This window comes from Octodon degus, unplaced genomic scaffold (assembly GCF_000260255.1).
Source record: "Octodon degus isolate 3935 unplaced genomic scaffold, OctDeg1.0 scaffold00143, whole genome shotgun sequence".
NCBI classification, from domain to species: Eukaryota; Metazoa; Chordata; class Mammalia; order Rodentia; family Octodontidae; genus Octodon; species Octodon degus.
The window spans coordinates 6,696,255-6,700,749 of record NW_004524719.1 but is presented as its reverse complement, the minus strand read 5'-3'; the positions used below and the strand labels follow the sequence as shown (position 1 = coordinate 6,700,749).

The 4,495-nt window shown below is 35.8% G+C and overlaps 1 pseudogene; it reads right to left on the bottom strand.

Annotated features, from left to right (window-relative positions):
- Nucleotides 1–3,042: 3,042 nt before the first annotated feature.
- Nucleotides 3,043–3,494, bottom strand: LOC101569145 (annotated as a pseudogene).
- Between the last annotated feature and the right edge of the window lie 1,001 nt (nucleotides 3,495–4,495).

Genomic DNA, 4,495 nt, shown 5'->3' with positions numbered 1-4,495 from the left:
CCCAGAACACGGCAGAAATTCCTACACTGCGAGCGGGGTAGGGTAGTTGCTGTGGAGTGGTGGGGGGCATCCCAATAGGGTGGAAGAGAGTCTTACCTACGCTGCACCTGGGCTGGGACCGGTAAGTCCTGCCAGCTCAGGGTAGCCCGAAGCTCTCCTACACACTCACCAGGCCTGGCCTAGACCTTCCATGAAGTATTTGTCTCCAACTGTAAATAAGTATGGTCTGAAGTTATGAACCAGAAATTATTTTTTACTGTAGTGACAAGGTGATTTGTTTCCTTTTTTGTTCCTTTATATTACATCTAATTCTTGTTTATTGGAAAATTGGAATGTAATTAGGTGTGAGGGCTTTTTTTTAGCACAATTTTAAATTTTTTTGATGTCATCATCTTTCTTGGGGTTTTCAGTGTGTTAATTAGAGGCCTTATAGCAAATTAAATTCTATGGCCTTTGTTTTAGTAGCAAGAAAATGCTTTAAAAATTATGTGCTAATCAGTTGTACTCTAGGTCTTTTTGTCATTACAATTAATAAATTAGTTTTCAGTTAATTAAATTAATTTCCTCACATTCACTGTGACCTTTTGCCTACTCATTTTCTTTAACGCTATTTTGATTCTAGTACACTTTTTCATGAGAATGTTTGTAAAATATATATAGCAGCAATTCTCCAGAGAAGCAGAAAGAAGAGTATATGTAAGAGTGAGAGAAAGAGAGACAAAGGTGTGGTGGTAGTAGGGGAGCAGGGGACAAGAGAGGAAAGACGGGTAGAAAAGGAGCAAAGGGACCAGAAGAAATGTCATTTGTTTTAGGGATTTGACTGACATTATTGTAAGTGATGGCAAGACCAAAGTCAGCAGAGCAGTCTCTGATAAGGAGGGAATTTGGGGGTAAGTTATGCTTTAGAATTTTGAGCGTGGATTTTAAGTTTGAAATCTTCCTGTGCTTTTCAAAAGACCAGAGGACCTACTAGAAGTGTTTCTATGGAGTTTGTAGTGCTTTATTTTGCAGAAAAATTACACTTCAAAGAAAAAAAATGACTCTTCATCACAGAAAAGACTATAATTCAGTCCATAGTATAAGACATAATGGGAGAATATATGATTTTTAAATGGAAATCACAAAAAAATAAGATGCGTTTGCCTTGAGGACGTAGTAAATTGTATTTCCTACTGTCATATCTGGGATGAATGATGACCCAGGCAGTGCAGAACTCCTGAACATTTCTCCTTAAACTGTTAAGTTAACTGTTTCTCCAAAACATCAAGTAACAACGCTTAAAGTGGAAATCATAATGGAACCACACATTAGCACAGACCAAGGTGTAGTTTGACAAGTAAGTGGAATCATTGTGGATGTGTGCATTTCAATATTTGAGAATGACTCTAATAGGATTTTGGACACAAGGTCTTTTCTTGTGTTCCCAGACACTTTAAAGGACTCTTGGATTTTTTTTTTTGTTGTTTGTTTTGGCCTTCTTGTTGTATTATTTTATGAAAGGAGGTAATTAAGAAACATATGGCCAGGAGTATGAAGATGTTATAATTAGTTCCATTTGTTCACCAAATACTGAAGTACTCAATGTTTCCTGAAAACCTGAAGGGCAAGAGGAGAGTTTCCAGACAACGGTCTAAGGATGTGTGCAACAAGCTGATTGCCCTACAATTGTGCAGATAACCTAAGATTTTGGGGGTTATTTATGCTGTGCTTGTGAAACTTGTGAGATATATAAGGATGTGTCTTTTTTTTTTTTTTCCAGAACCGAGGATTGAACTCAGGCCCTTGTGCTTGCCAGGGAAGCACATACTCTACTGAGCCATCTCCCTGGCCCCTAAGGATGTGTTTTAACAGCATCCTCTCATACAAGATGATCTTAGAACATGAGTCAGAAGGATTAGGAGGTATTAAATGAATAAAACTAGACTACATACATTAGGATACTGCTAGAGTTGCACCTCTATGTCACCAAGGTATTAGGAGTGGTTTTTTTAGTGAAATATTTGTCTTTTTAACCAACTATTACCCAATTGAATCTGAATTTCAGATTTGTATAAAAGGCAAAATAACAAATGTCTCTGTCTTTGATAAAAGAGGTTTTCATTTGATGCAAGAAGAGTGATTTCTGAAATGAACAGATGCTCTTTGATGTATTTTCTACCTTGATTTAACACAACTAGCAGTGCTGATAGCAACTACGGCAGGAGAGTAGGATATGCATATCTATATGGGAAGAAAAAGCAAGGACATCCAGATCATTTGAATGAGTTTTAATCTATAGTCCTGGCAATCAAAAGAGCATTAAATAGTAGGACCAAAATATTCAAACTAGCTGATTGAACAATGAAAAGAAGTGCTATTGATAATTCAGACTGACAATAAGTGTGTCAGTATTATCATTCAGTGAATTTTGCATACCTTGGGTGCCATGCTCAAAAAAATGGAGGAGTATGAGAAATAGGGTTTTTTTTGTTTTGTTTCAAGACTTGGGTTCTGTATCACTTTGAACTGTTTAGTTTTGCCAGAACTCTGGGGGCTGATTGCTTCTCTAGCAAGTATTAGTAACTAAATCAACTTCCTACTTGCAAATCCATCTCAAATAAGACTGGATTTTTTTTTTTTTTTCACTGTGCTGTTTTTTAACCATTCAAAAATAGTAGCATCTGGTAATATTGGGAAAGAACTGGGATTGCAAAATGAACAGATATTCAGGATCTAACAATTTAAAAGAAGTCACTACATACTCTTTTCACAGAGCCAATACAGTACTAGCCATTAACTCAGTACACCAAGTGTACTGAAGTAGAGAAGACGCAACAAGAAACATAGCTACATTAGGAGAACTCACACTTTAGAAAAAGAGTAAAACACTTTTAGTTTCTCCCCTTTAACCCCTGAAACAACATCTTATAATTTGGATCTGCCTATACAGTACTACATCAGCCTCTAGAATATTTGTCAGGAGGGAAAAATAAAATGACGCTGGCCAGTACAGTCTTTGGATATCTAGGAAGGGGATGGGAGAAAGTCTGCTCTCAGAACACATCAGCCAGTTTCAGTTTCATCAACAAGATCTTTGGATTCTTTGTCCTTCCATACTTCCTCAATATGCTTATCCTTCTCTTGCAAACGTTCCATTTGGCAGCCATTTGCACCTAGCGGTTGTCTTTGCTAGCTTCCATCTTGTTGGTCCGTTTCGCTTCTGTCCACAATTCTACTGAAGTTGTTGCTTTCTTCTATTGCTTTTTTAAGCATTTCTTTCTCATGCTCTCTTTTTTTGGCAAGCTGCTTCAAGAGTTCAGCTTCAGGGGTCTTGCATCTTTCTTCTGCAACTTCTGATTTCTTCTGAATTTCCTCCAGGGAAAGACCCTTGTTCTTTGGAGGGGAAAGGGGGAGATCTGCGACAGATTCTTTTGACTGAGGGCTGGGAATCAGCTCAAAAGCCAGGCCTGAAACATGCTTCTCAGTTCTTTCATTTGAATATCAAAAGAAACCATGGTCAATAGAAGACAAGACACTGGTAGTGTTTTCCACTGGTAAGGAAAGCTCTGCTTGGTCTGAGCTGCCAGGCCACACTCTGGAGACTGAATATTTGATCCTTTTCACAGGGATCTCTATGATAATAAACCTCTACTGAAGGTAAAATCAGGAGAAAAAACAGAAAAGAAATATACATTTGTCTATTCATGAAATTAAACTTAAGCCTCAAACCCTACTTGTTTCCCTCCTTACATTTTGGGATAATTGAAAGGAAATATAAGAGGAAAGCATAAAAATTATGGGAGAAAAATATTTTGAATCACTATCTGCCCCTTGTTTTTAAGTTTAATATTGTTTACAAGATAATTTGTATTATTATGTTGTTATTGGTTATAACAATTGTCTGTTTCATATTTATGTGCAAATTTCAATCAAAAATGATAATTAGTTAGCTATTGAAGGAGTTAAAATACTCAAAGATTAATTTTTCAGAAATATTCAAATTCTATATTGCAAACATCTATTTTTTCTCCCAAATATAGCAAAGCAATACAAGAGTGAAATTTTCCAGATGTCCAACACCCTTAAGCCACACTGATACTGGTCAGAATTTGGAAATTCACAGATGTAAGGCAGTCTGTTATTTTGCTTCAAGTACTTTTTTGGTTCCTGAAATGTCACTGAAGTGTATGACATCAAAAAATATACTTCTATGTTATTTGGATTAAATGAAGACCTTGGATATATACGCAGACTTACAAGACAATATATGTGTTATTTCACTAAATCTGTTTTATGCCATTTTATCAATGGTCATATGGAGAGAATAAAATAATGAATATACTAACTACCATAAATATACATCCACACTGGTAAATAAAATTATTTCTAAAATAATATATTTCATTTAAGTAGCATATTTATAAAAATAAGAGAATCTCTATCATTAAACCTTCAAAGTAAAAATTATTATTTTTAACTAATGTGAATTCCATACCTGTTGGGCTGTATAAATTTT